Below are 14,870 nucleotides of genomic sequence, written 5' to 3' on the forward strand. Positions count from 1 at the left end.
AAAGCAGCATTTATGGGATTATGCTGAGGAAAAAAAAAGTATAATAACCTATATTCAAGTTTAATCTAGTATATTGTTAACCTACTATATTTTTATCATGTATTTAACATAATATAGTAAGTGACTCAAGAAATAACTCTCTCCTTAAACACAACAGAAACATCCCATCAGATAAAAGACTGTCTAGGTAATTCAGATACACGAAAGAGTTTAAAATATCATTTTTTCATATAGTTTTCTCCTTTTCAATGCCCTCCTTCTTTATTATTGCTAATCCAGCTCATAGAAAAAATTCAACTTTAATAAATACAAAGCATGTATAATGATATCCCCTAGAAGGTGCTTTTCTCACAGGATTAAAAAAAAATCAAGTAAAAAATACAGACATTTCCAAAGGTAGTAATGTTAAAACTTATTTTTATTCAGGTTCATATATATGCATATGTGTGTGTTTGTGTATATATAGTAACTGTATGTAAGTGTATATATAAGACAGAGGCAGAGAGACAAAGATAAATGAAGATTTTTCCCCCATTGAAACTCTTTTACAAGGACTTAAAAGCAGAAGACAAAGCTTAAAATCCTTTAAGAACTAAAAGAAACATAGCAAAACCAAAACATATTCCTTTCTTTAAACAAATACCTCTAACTAGATTCTAATTAGAATCCTATATTTAACAAGTAACTAAATGCCATCCATGTAAGTTTGCTGGCATATAATTATTTTTAAACAGATATTAATGTTTGTTGACTTCAATTATGACATGGGCCATATGCTTATTCTGAAAATCATTTAGAATAATTAGCAGTAAAATATCTTAGCAAGAAAAGAATTAAGATGATAAATGGTAAATAGAATAGTTTGAAGTTATTAGTTTAGTCCAGTAGTTTTCAACAATTTCCTGCTTTCTGGAGCTCAACTACAGTTATTTTCTTAATTAGATTTTTTTTTTCTCCTATGGCTGATAATGTCTTTACTAAAAGTAGCTATTCCTTTATGCTTGTTTCTTCTTTCATTTTGGATATTTTAATAATTATATCTATGCTATAATCTGTATTCATTTCCCTATTGTTTAAAAATAGAAGAGACATTGGGGAACCTGAGTGGTTCAGCGGGTTAAGCATCTGCCTTCGGCTCAGGTCATGATCTCAGGGTCCTGGGATTGAGCCCCACATCAGGTGCTCTCTGCTCAGCAGGGAGCCTGCTTCTCCCTCTCTCTCTGCCTGCCTCTCTGCCTAATTGTGATCTCTCTGTCAAATAAATAAATAAAATATTTTAAAAATAAACAAACAAATAAATAAATAAACAAACAAATAAAAGAGACATTATTTTAAAACAGAAGACCTTGACTGTAAGCCATGTGACAAACCAAGGCATACCCTGATAAAGGATGGGAATACCCAGGAGCTCAGGAGATGGTTCCTCTGTGTGAATGCTACCCACAGTTGGTGATGGACAGCCTAAATTATGGTTTTCCAGTTGGCATGGTAGTGAGCACAAATCTCAAGATACATTTAGTTGTTCTATGTTTATTTTTAATGGGAGTAATATTTGTTGAAAGAATCCATGTTAAGTATTTGAGGAGCAATTTGAAAAGAGGAAAGGGGACTCTTCGATAACAGCAGAATAGGCATGATAACTATTAGTATACTCGGGAAAAAGAAGAAATTAAAGATTTTCTCAGAGATTTAGAGTAAGATAGAAAATGCAAATGCCAAACAGTGTGTGAAAAAGATCAGAAGTTCATTTACAAACTTTAATAAATCAAAAATTTAAGAAAATTATATAGGTTTTATTGAAAAAAAAATGAATATTTTGATTAGTTTAAAAGAAACAGGAAACATGCAGAATACAGTTATAACCAGTTGCATTTGTCCACACATATATTTACAGATACAGAAATAGAAGTAATAAAAATATATGGAGGCCAAATGGATGTACTTGGTTATTTCTCATATCTAGGAATAAATTGTATTTTAAGTGTTAATGGTGTGAATAAAAAATATGGGGAAAAGGAGTAAGAATAAAGAGATAGTTTCAACATGCAGACATTAACTTTTCCTAGGAATAAGCTAAAACAGTATGGATTTTATGAATACTTTCATTTAATAAAATGCAACCATTTGCATTTTGCATTTGCAGTATGGAATTTTACTGAATATTCTCATTTAATAAAATGCAACCATTTGTGCAGTGGTCTTCTCCATACCCTGAAATGGTTAGTTTCAAGTTTCAAATTTGCAATATTGATTCTATTTCACTAGCACTGAGATGGAATGTACTTGAGACCATTCATCATGACAGAAAGAGCTACAGATAAACACTCAGAGGTACAGGAATATATCTATCATATTCTGCCAAGGTTTCCTTTCAATTACCCTATACTTCTATAGAATGGACTTTGGAAGTATGATTTCTTCAGAAACTGGGATAAAGACATCTGTAGCAGTCCTTTATTCTAATTGTAAATGGTCTAGTATGTCTACAGTATATTTGATATAAGAGATGATACTTGGCTTCTGGGTAAAAAATGGTGACTTTCTGAAGGCTTAAGAGTTTTATCTTAGACCTAGCCCCAAGACACATGTGAGATATTCTGAGAGAGATTTCTGCAACTCTGATTTTCTAATGTGCTGATACATTTGGCTAGAATCCATAGAAACTCACTTCATAGAAAATCCTTATTTGGGATGCACCAATTATTCTTTTCATACAAGGAAATCACAGAGAAGAAGGAATTCCTCTTTGAGAACACCACAAATCAGCATTTCTTACTTCTTTGAGGATATGCAGTGCACTTTAATCTCCTTTTCTTTTTTTTTTTTAAGTTTTTGTTTATGTATTTGACAGACAGAGATCACAAGTAGGCAGAGAGGCAGGCGGGGTCGGGGGGGGGGGGGAAAGCAGGCTTCCTGATGGGCACAGAGCCCAATGCGGGGCTCCATCCCAGGACCCTGGGATCATGACCCGAGCCGAAGGTAGAAGCTCCAACCCACTGAGCCACCCAGGCGCCCCTTAATCTCCTTTTCTTAAAGTAAGCTGGAAAGTTTAATATTCCTGCCATAATGGCTAGCTGGAATATTTCATGTAGCTGGAATATTTTATATCTCTGGACTCTCTTTAGATAGTTACTTTCTTCTGCTAAGAATGGATGCCTGGTTATTAAAATTAGCAGAGCAAAGATATATAAATGCCCACAAAGCCCTCAAATGAGTTTACTGTTGGTAGTATACCCAAATGTGGATCTCTGCTGAGCTAGTGCTATTTTTAGAAAACATGAGGTATGGGTTAAAAGGAAGAGCTGATGATAATATAAAGTAGGACCAAAGTTACAAGATGTTCCTCCAGAGACTTGATTTAGATCTCAAAGTTCCCTCTTACAGTTAAAATAACTACACCCTGATGTATCCATACCTTGTAATGAGTACACAGTGTTTAATTTTCCAAGAACTTCAAATAACTAGTATAGATAATTCAACTTCTTTCTACACAATGAACACTCAACGCTTAACTAAGAAAAGTGTTGTAGAAAGAACAACTGTAAATTGGTATTAAATAAAATAGGACTTGAGGAATTATGAGAACTCCTTTTATAATGTTTTATTACTTCTTTGCAATAGTAAACTTTCCCTAAGGTATGTTACAAATATAATCAAAAGCATCTCATAGGAGGAAGCATAATATCAACCTCATGATAAGAGATTATGCTAGTGCAAGATTTCAAAGCCCACTACTTCACTCTGCATTGGGCCTTAAATATTTTAATTAGTGTACACATCAAAGTCTTTCCAAGGATGCTTAAATACATAGTGTCTTGAATGAGAACATGGTCTAAAGCCAGAATGCTCTGTTTTAAACCCTGGCTCTATCATTTAATGCTCCTGTGACTCTAAGCACATCACTTAGACTCGTTTCCTTATTTGTAAAATGGGATATGAGATAATAATGATACTAAACACAGAGAAACACTGAGAGTGATTGATCAGTACATAGGGGAAAAAAAAACATATGAATGAAATTTAAAGGTGCACAACTGTAAGCCAAAATAGGAGGCTATTATAATCTTTACCTACTCAGTAACAAAAACAATCAAAGCCATCCAAACATATCCTTACTCTATGTTTAGTGAACATTCTCCACACTCCCCTACAAACTTAAAAACTCAAAAGGTAGTTATTTGCTTTATCAGAATAGAAACGTCACAAATGTGCAAAGTGATTCAACGGGTAAGTAATGCTTGTGTGGTATGTTTGGTCTGGTTGTCGGTTCCTGGTTTATAACGTTCTTAGTCTAGAACCTCCTGTCTTGTGAATGTTTACTCTGACATTTTATAACATCTCCTGTAACATTTTTTTTTTTTGCTCAGAAGATAAAAGTACAGTTATATCTGTTCAAATATGCTTAAAACAACAACTCCTTTTTCTTGTTTATATCATAAAAATGCCAAACTAACAAGCGCTTGTTTGTCTGGACATTTATTTAATTAGACATCTAGGTTGCCCAGACGTGGTAAAGAGAAATGGTCTTCCTAGTGCTCAGCGTGCACAAAGGGAAGCCTCAATCTTGCACCTGCCTCAATGAAGCTAAATTCCTATAAACTTATGAGAAAAGAAGCAGGAAAAAAAAAAAAAAAAGAAAGAAAAGAAAAAGAGGAAAGAGGAAAGAAAGTCCTCTGTAAAAAGAATATAAAATGTATTTAGGAGCACATTTCTCTCTTCTTAGTTTTTTGTTCATATTAGAATGAAATTGTTTGAAAGAGCTTGTTAAAGCTCCATCTCTTTTTGGCATTTAAAGTGGAACTAATAGTTATGTTTATGATAGTGGGATTTTAAATGTGTAACTGCATTTGCATTATAAAAAATTTTAAACTAAACTTGAAGCTTTGGATGGGACAAGCATTCAAGCATTGTGAAACATTAATATTCAAAAGAAATAACTAAATCATGTCATAATTGTCTAGCACTATTTAAATATAAATGGCAATAGTGAATGTCATTAACAAATGCACTTTTACATCTTAACCTGGTTAGGCATTTATGAAAACAAAGCCAGAGAAAGAAAGCCTCATTGAACTATAAGCCAGAAAGAGGAACGAACTCTTCTTCACTAATTGAGTACATAAGTCTTTTAGAAAGAATTCCCAGTAGCTCAGATAATCTTTTTTGTAAGAAACTCAAATTAAAAGCCTGTTTAAGAAGCTTATGACCTAAAGTAAAAGGAATTCACTTTCCTTAACCTTGACAGTATAAACTTGACGTTTTCCCCTTCTAACAGGATGAACATTTACGAACTTACCATGTTCAGGTAGAATGTCAAGCATTCTGCAAAAAAGAATTATATAACTACTTCTCCAATAAGCCAGGGAACATATTGGCCCATTCTTCTTAAACTTAAAATTTCAGGGTTTTAAAAACATGTGAATAATACGTCTGTCTTTATCCCTACTTAACCTCATAGACATGAACGAAGGGAACAGATATTAAGCCATTTTGTAAAATGAATTTTCCTAAGAAAGGCACTGATAATACTCTTAATAAATCCATAGACTTAAAAAAGGAAAAAAGGAAATAAAAAACTTGAATTAACCATTTCAGACCAGTAGGCATGTGTTTGTAAATCAAAGCAGTTTTTTTTTTTTTTTTAAGATTTCATTTATTTATTTGACAGAGAGAGAGAGAGATCACAAGTAGGCAGAGAGGCAGGCAGAGGCAGAGGGGGAAGCTTGATCCCAGGACCCTAAGATCATGACCTGAGCAGAAGGCAAAGGCTTAACCCACTGAGGCACCCAGGTGCCCCTGAAGCAGTTTTGTTAAATAAAAGCCATCCGAAGGTTTTGTTTTGGTTTTCTCCTATTGTTTTATCTTCTATCACAGCCACTGTTTTTTACACCAAAATTGCTCAGTGGAAATAGTACCAATTTAGAACTACAAATTTCCTACCTACCAATCAGTCATCTGTGATCCTGTTTGAGCAACAAATATTGTTATTTAGGGAAGAAGCAATTCTTTAAATCATGATAAAACTCATTCTTGTTACTTTATTTCTTTTGTGAACTGATTCTAATACCTCAGGTAACCAACCTCTGTCATTCCTTTCTGGCTGTTCTACTGAATGGACCAGATATGTCAGTCTAAGTAACATGTGTGTATTCTTTGATTTAAGTAAGTGAGGGGAATTGCACAGACAGGACACATTTGACAGTAAAGTACTGAAAGATGTGGCCTGATGTACTAGATTTAGTTTCTCAGTCAGTTTGATATGAAAATCGGAATTATAGGGAAAAGGAAATCTAGGAGAGATGACTGAACATTGGAAGTATGCTTGACTCTTGTAAAACAGCAAGTGCTAAAAGAGGGCTGGCACTGATCCACCATCTACCTTCCCTTTGGGGCCAAAGATGTCCTCAGTGCATTACTTCCAATTTTACTGTGGGATCCACACTGAGTCACCGCTGTCATATATACTTAAATAGGACAGTCTCTCCCAGTATCAACTTTATAAGCCATTCATATTAGACTATGAATTAATGATAACTTTTTGGGAGGAGGTCAATAATGAAAACTCTGGCATCTAGGTAATAGTCTTATTTTCAATATTTAAAGGAAATAGTTCAAAGTTAACCAAGAATCAGGTTACAATGACATGACATATGGAAACTAATCAACTACATTGTATCATCTTCTTTGAAGTGAGGTACTGTCCAATATTGTTCTGGTTCAATTTCAAAAATTCAGAGCAGTCAATCTTAACCTGAGGTGTTCATCAGAATCCCTTAGGAGGATGTAAATAAAACACATGTTCCCTAGCCCCTCCTCTAAAATTCTGATAGATTATGCTCAATAATCTTAAAACAGAACAAAACAAAGCAAAATCTCTATATATAATTTTATTTGTTTATTTGTTTAATTTATTTAAAATCAATTGGCCAAGAGATAGTACATCACTGGTTTTTGATATAATGTTCAATGATTTATCAGTTCAGTATAATACAATCTTTTTTTTTAAGATCTTATTTATTTATTTGACAGAGAGAGATCACAAGTAGGCAGAGAGGCAGGCAGAGAGAGGGGAAGCAGGCTCCCTGCGGAGCAGAGAGCCAGATCCAGGGCTCCATCCCAGGACCCTGAGATCATGACCTGAGCCGAAGGCAGAGGCTTAACCCACTGAGCCACTCAGGTGCCCCCAGTATAATATAATCTTAAATACAAACTCTGTTGTATGTTTTTTTAATGATTTATTTATTTATTTTACTGGGAAGGGTAGAGGGAGAGAGAGTCCTAAGCAGCTTCTGTGCTGAGTGCAGAGTAGAGGCGGGGCTGGACCTCATGACCTCATGACCTCATGACCTCATGACTCTGAGATTACCACCTGAGCCAAAATCAAGAGTTGGACACTTAACCGACTGCGCCACCCAGGTGCCCCTTTGTTGTCTGTTTTAATAGCAAATAATCATAATTCAGACTAAGAAACAGGTGAATGTCTCAGTAGTCTCAATTCAACCTTTGGTTACATTCTTTCAAATATACTGGAATGAAATCTTAGGCATCTAGAAAAAACTTCAAGCCACACATTTGATTTTATGATTTTTGAAAATTTTTGAATATAATTAACTTCTCAATAGAGTTTAAGAATAATGGGCTTTAAAACTTTTCTGCCCTGTCACTATATTCCTTCAACTAGAAGAATATGTGGTACCAAAAAGATTCACTACAATTATTTTTTCATCATTACTCAACACTGGAAACAACCTAAACGGTCTTCAGTGGGAGAATAAACAAACAGTGACAAATCCCTTCAATGCAATTTTTCTTAGCAATAAAAAGAGTAAATTACTGATTCAGGCAACAATTTTGGATTGTATGGATTGTAGCCTCTGATGGTCACATATTCTATGATTCCATTTATGTGGAATAATAAAAAAGATAAAACTCTAGTTACATATCAGTGTGAATACAAGTGGACAGCATGAAAGAGTATTTTTTTTAATTTTTTATTTCTTTTCAGCGTAACAGTATTCATTATTTTTGCACCACACCCAGTGTTCCATGCAATCCGTGCCCTCCCTAATACCCACCACCTGGTTCCTCCAACCTCCCACTCCCCACTCCTTCAAAACCCTCAGGTTGTTTTTCAGAGTCCATAGTCTCTCATGGTTCACCTCCCCTTCCAATTTCCCTCAACTCCCTTCTCCTCTCCATCTCCCCATGTCCTCCATGTTATTTGTTATGCTCCACAAATAAGTGAAACCATATGATACTTGACTCTCTCTGCTTGACTTATTTCACTCAGCATAATCTCTTCCAGTCTCGTCCATGTTGCTACAAAAGTTGGGTATTCATCCTTTCTGATGGAGGCATAATACTCCATAGTGTATATGGACCACATCTTCCTTATCTATTCGTCCGTTGAAGGGCATCTTGGTTCTTTCCACAGTTTGCCGACCGTGGCCATTGCTGCTAAAAACATTGGGGTACAGATGGCCCTTCTTTTCACTACATCTGTATCTTTGGGGTAAATACCCAGTAGTGCAATTGCACGGTCATAGGAAAGCTCTATGCTTAATTTCTTGAGGAATCCCCACACTGTTCTCCAAAGCGGCTGCACCAACTTGCATTCCCACCAACACTGTAAGAGGGTTCCCCTTTCTCCACATCCTCTCCAACACATGTTGTTTCCTGTCTTGCTAATCTTGGCCATTCTAACTGGTGTAAGGTGATATCTCAATGTGGTTTTAATTTGAATCTCCCTGATGGCTAGTGATGATGAACATTTTTTCATGTGTCTAATAGCCATTTGTATGTCTTCATTGGAGAAGTGTCTGTTCATATCTTCTGCCCATTTTTTATATGATTTTCTGTTTTGTGTGCGTTGAGTTTGAGGAGTACTTTTTAGATCCTGGATATCAACCTTTTGTCTGTACTGTCATTTGCAAATATCTCCTCCCATTCCGTGGGTTGCCTCTTTGTTTTGTTGACTGTTTCCTTTGCTGTGCAGAAGCTTTTGATCTTGGTGAAATCCCAAAAGTTCATTTTCGCTTTTGTTTCCTTTGCCTTTGGAGACATATCTTGAAAGAAGTTGCTGTGGCTGATATCGAAGAGGTTACTGCCTATGTTCTCCTCTAGGATTCTGATGGATTCCTGTCTCACATCGAGGTCTTTTATCCATTTCGAGTTTATCTTTGTGTACGGTGTAAGAGAATGGTCGAGTTTCATTCTTCTACATATAGCTGTCCAGTTTTCCCAGCACCATTTATTGAAGAGACTGTCTTTTTTCCACTGGATATTTTTTCCTGTTTTGTCGAAGATTATTTGACCATAGAGTTGAGGGTCCATATCTGGGCTCTCTACTCTGTCCCACTGGTCTATGTGTCTGTTTTTGTGCCAGTACCATGCTGTCTTGGTGATCACAGCTTTGTAGTAAACCTTGAAATCAGGTAATGTGATGCCACCAGTTTTATTTTTGTTTTTCAACATTTCCTTAGCGATTCGGGGTCTCTTCTGATTCCATACATATTTTAGGATTATTTGCTCCAGCTCTTTGAAAAATACCGGTGGAATTTTGATCGGAATGGCATTAAAAGTATAGATTGCTCTAAGCAGTATAGACATTTTGACAATGTTTATTCTTCCGATCCAAGAGCATGGAATGGTCTTCCATCTTTTTGTTTCTTCTTCAATTTCATGAAAGAGTATTTTGGATGACAGACAATTCTCCATACTGATTATAGTGGTGGTTAAATGAATATATATGTGTTCAATTCATAAACCTATATACTAAAAATAGTCGGGGCACCTGGGTGGCTCAGTGGGTTAAAGCCTCTGCCTTCGGCTCAGGTCATGATCCCAGGGTCCTGGGATTGAGCCCCGCATTGGGCTCCCTACTCAGCAGGGAGCCTGCTTCCTGCTCTCTCTCTGCCTGCTTCTCTGCCTACTTGTGATCTCCATCTGTCAAATAAAACAATGAATACTGTTATGCTGAAAATTAAAAAAAAAAAAATAAATAAAAAAACCTTTTGATTTTGATAGTGAAAAAATAAATAAATAAAAAAATAAAATAAAATAAAATAAAAATAGTCAACTTTACTGTATGTTAACTTAAAAATAAACAACTTTTTGGAAATATATTCTGACATTAAAACGCATATCTGTATGTAGGCTACTTGTGTACAATGTCCAAAAAAGTCACAAAACAATTGTTTTTCATTTTAATCTAAAGAGTGAAGACCTCTAGAAATACAGAATTGTCATGACCCTGCAAATCCATCAATACCCTTCCCCTATATTGGGTGTCCAAACTGGGAAATCTTTTAGTATCCTTCCAGAGTTTTGAGGTGGCACAGGAAAGGAATGAGAATTATCCAGAACCCACTCTCTATGTACACTCTCAAGCTATGCTCTGGCAGCACTATGCTCCAGTTCTATTACATTCATGACTACAACAAACACATTGTATAATCCTCATGGAAGCATTTAGTAGGTTTTTGATCTTTTGCCTGGGTGGCCTAGAGATTACATAATTCAGTTTAATTGAGTGTCTACTAAGTATTATTTCAGCCACTTTTGTATATCAGGCATAATCTGAATTATGGATCTTTCTTCCATCATTCATTGAATAACATTTTTTCTTTTAACTATGTCACACACTATGTTAGCCATTAAGTAACAAGCAACAAATAACATCTCTGCTGTCCTGGAGTTGATACTCTACTGAGGAGTAAGTGATACATAAAAACTTATAAGATAAAAAAAATAAAAAAATGTGCTCTTCCTAGGCCAGCGCGCTCTCACCAAGGAGAAGTCCATCTTCAGTTCAAGGTTGAAGATTGTGAAGCCCAATGGCGAGAAGCCCAACAAGTTTTAGTCTGGCATCTCCCAGGCTCTGCCGGAGTTGGAGATGAGCTCCGACCTCAGAGCCCAGGTAAGGGAGCTGAGTATCATGGTATCCAAGGAAACTGAAGTTGGCGGTGTTCAGAAAGCTATTATCATCTTTGTTCCCGTTTCTCACCTGAAATCTTTCCAGAAAATCCAAGTCCCGCAAGTCCGTGAATTGGAGAAAAAGTTCAATGGGAAGCACGTTGTCTTTATCGCTCAGAGGAGAATTCTGCCTAAACCAACTAAAAAAGTCATACAAAAAATAAGCAAAAGCGTCCCAGGAGCCGCACTTTGACAGCTGTGCATGCCGCGATCCTGGAGGACTTGGTTTTCCCAAGCGAAATTGTGGGCAAGAGAATTTGTGTGAAACTGGATGGTAGTCGGCTCATCAAGGTTCATTTGGATAAAGCACAGCAGAACAACGTGGAGCACAAGGTTGAAACTTTTTTTGCTGTCTATAAGAAGCTCACAGGCAAGGATGTTAACTCTGAGTTCCCCAAGTTTCAGTTGTAAATAAAAATGATTAAATAAAACTTTGACAGTAAAAAAAAAAAAAAATATGAAAGGGGAAATATAAACTACAATGATGGTACATATGAGAGGACTAAACCAGGTTTTCATATCATAGAAGGTCCTGGAAGTTAACACTGGATTCTCTCTACAGTAAAAACTCTTAAAATTAACTTAACAAACAGAGAAGTCTCTCACTTATGACAAAGACTGTAAATGTTAAACCCATCATCCTTAGAGTCACCCTATGAGACAAGAACAATTACTCTTATTTCCATTTGCGGGCCAAGGAAAATAAGGTACGAATCTACCCGCTGTACCACAGCCTGGGTGACCCCAAGAGGATTCACCTCAGGAAGTCTAGTTTCCATCTGTTCTTGTTATGATTACACTATGCTGCCACTGCCTCCAGCTCTTCTTACATTATGCAAGGAACATGACCTACAGCACAGCCACATGGTGCTCAGTTCAGTCAATAATACAACGTTCTGGATTGACTTCTGTTAAGTGAGAAGCACACAGAGCACAAAGCCCATGAGAGGGCCACAAGGATCTTCAGAGTACTGTACTTTGGGGAAACGAGATCAGCCTTACCCTGAATTCCCAAAACACATATTTTATCTTCTTTTTACCTTCAGTGGGACACAGACCTGACCTCACACATCTCTGCACATTTGCAACTTTGTTTCCAGTTGGAGTAAGTTGGGGAACATGCTGCCTTCACAGCAGTGAGAAAGACACACAGAAGACAGAAATGAGGCAACTGACTATCCATGTTGCCTGCTGTACTTTCTCCATGAGTTTCTGCCTCTTTGGTACTCTGGGTGTTTGTTCATCAACTTTCCTGTGTTAACAGGTGGACCGTTTCCCCTCTGCAAAACACTTAACATGGATTTTGCCCCCTGCACTCTCCATTAACACTAGGGTATCATATTGTGCAAATGTGCCAGCATGGATCAAGAAACCGATGTAAGAAAACCTGTTATATTGCTCAAGATTTTGTCACTGAACCTTATGGCATTGGTACTTAAACAGGGAGAATGATGTTTCCAGGAAATTACTCTGATTCAAAATGTAAGCCCATTTTCTAGTGACTTCCCACCAGGGTTGGTTTATTTGTTTGTTTTTGTTCCTTAATGCACTTTACCACTTATTTTGTCTTGCTTCTGGCCTTTGTAATAGGCTCCCTCTGATGAGATTGCCATCATATTCCTGAGCAAGTTCTAGCTTTAGCACTTTCTTCAGTAACCATGTAATTTTTTTTGAAGCTTTGTGGCTCAAAGGAGTAATATGCCTAAATAAAAAACACAGCACAAACCCATTCACATTCAGAATAGGAGAGAGAGACAGACAGACAGAAAGTGTTTGTATGTGTCTGCACGTGCGTGTGCCTGGACATGTCTGTGTATTCTCCCTCACTTTTCCAACCCTTTATGGTCTGGTTTAAAATACTGTACATTATTTGTATTTTAACTTGCAGTCTTTGCTGTAAAAACATGTTGGAGTTTCTGAAGAAAGCCCAGTCAATGGCATTCTTCCTTGTTCATGTCTGAAAAAGCTGACGGATAAAACAAAGAGTTAAAATGGAGGCTGATATATCACCTTTATACAGAGACCAGCTGGGAAAAGTTTTTATGTCTGTAGGCTACTTTGCAGAAGTAGAACTGATGTGGCAAGGTACCCCAGTAAGACTTCATGGATGGACAAAGAAGAAAACCCTGCGTGGGCTTTCCCTCGAAAGGAAGAAAGACATAGCTCGGTTCTGAATACCCAGTTATTTTTGCCAATCTATCAACCAGTAAGTCAATGATTTTCTGCAGCTATTCAAGAGCCTGTTTCCCAAAGATCTTCCTGGGAATTCTGGTGGATGCTCCACACTTCATTTCTAGCACACTCTACCATGGATCAGAACTCTATTCTATTTAAGTCCATGCCACAGCCAAGTTGTCCTCAAACCTGGGAGTATTCCCTTTCCTCTTCTCCCTCCCTCGCTGTCCAACATAGTAGAATACATGTTACATAACTGGCTATCTACACATATCTTGAAAAGAAATGAAAGTGTCACTAAATACACTTAAAAAAAAACTGTTTTAGAGAGTGTGTAGCATCATAATAACTTATGTAGGCCTGTGAACTGTCAAATCAGTCTACACTGTCTGAATTCACAAAAAGAAATTATTAAATTATTATGTGAAGGATAGAGACCGCTAGAAATAGAGAAATGCAAATCCACCCAAGTTTGTCTTCTGATAATGGTGCACATTTGAGGCAGGAGTCACTACCTTTCCTAAGTTAGCCAAGTGCACAGGGCAGATTACAGGCATCATCCAGAATTCTCTCTATAAGTATATTCTCAAGCTGTTTTTCTTGCAGTTTTAAGGAAAGTCTTACATAAAACTGAAAATAAAAGGCCAAATTAAGATGAACAATAGATACTTCAACAACAACCTGCAAATAACATAGAGATGAACCAAATTTAAATATAAGTCCCCTCCTATTATGATGTTCTGAAGGAGAAAAAAAAAAAATCTCTTTGAAAATGAAAATTGAAAGATCAAAGGAACTGATGTTCAAGTCCATTTGCTTAAACCTTGAGTATCAAAAGCCATGTATCCAAAGTCCTAAATTACATAAAATACAAAATATTATTTCTTATCTAGCTTACAGTCTGCCAGGAGTTTCTTGACTCCTGAATAGAACTAGGACTCACATTAGTTGCATTCTGCCTGGGCTTTCTCTCCTATTGAATGGGTATGGTTCCTCTGGGGTCCTGGGAGTGGTATTAATTTAATTGCAAATTCCTCAGCAGCCTCTTAAAGGAACACACTAGATCTTCATAGCAGTGACCCAAGACCTGTGCAATTTAGAAAAACAATTCAATCCGTAGTTCTTAAGATAATGAGCTCAGGTAAAAATATGTTGCAAAATCCAGTATTCAGTATTTTCAGAGACCACAGCAGAGACTGACTGATAACCAGTTTCACCAGGAGGCCAGATGTCTATACCTGCTACCCAGAGTCCAAGGCTTATGAACTAAAAATGAATTGGGATAATTTTCAAGCCAGATGCTAATTTTGGTATTTGAATTTATTTATTGGATTCTTCTTGTTACTATAACCAATTATCAATAACTTAGAGGCTTATTACATTACAAAACTACCACTTACAATTCTGGGGATCAGTGGTCTGAAATGGGTTTATGGGCCAAAGGTCAAGGTCTCTGCAGGGCTGCATTCCTCCTGGAGTTTCTACAGGAACATGTTTACTTACCCTTTCCAGTTCAAGAGACCGCTCACATTTCTTGGCTCATGACTTTCTTCCATCTTCAAAGCCAGTAATCCCATCCCTCCAGGTTCTGCTTCAGCTGTTACACTTCTCTGACTCAGACTCTCCCTCCTTACTCTTTCACTTACAAAGTTCCTTGCTATTGAGTCTGTTTAATGGTTTACCTCTCTCTCTCCTTTTATAGAACAAACTGAGGGTTGCTG

General features: G+C 36.7%; 1 pseudogene across 1 annotated transcript in view; it reads left to right on the forward strand.

The window, feature by feature from the left end:
- LOC308340215 (small ribosomal subunit protein eS7-like) overlaps positions 1–11,385 on the forward strand; it is a 37,613-nt pseudogene extending 26,228 nt beyond the window's left edge. Inside the window, exon 2 of the transcript in view lies at positions 10,773–11,385. The product of the transcript in view is annotated as a small ribosomal subunit protein eS7-like (transcript). The remainder of the gene's footprint in view (positions 1–10,772) is intronic.
- The last annotated feature ends 3,485 nt before the right edge of the window (positions 11,386–14,870 follow it).

This window comes from Martes martes (assembly GCF_963455335.1).
Source record: "Martes martes genome assembly, chromosome: 3".
Lineage (NCBI taxonomy): Eukaryota > Metazoa > Chordata > Mammalia > Carnivora > Mustelidae > Martes > Martes martes.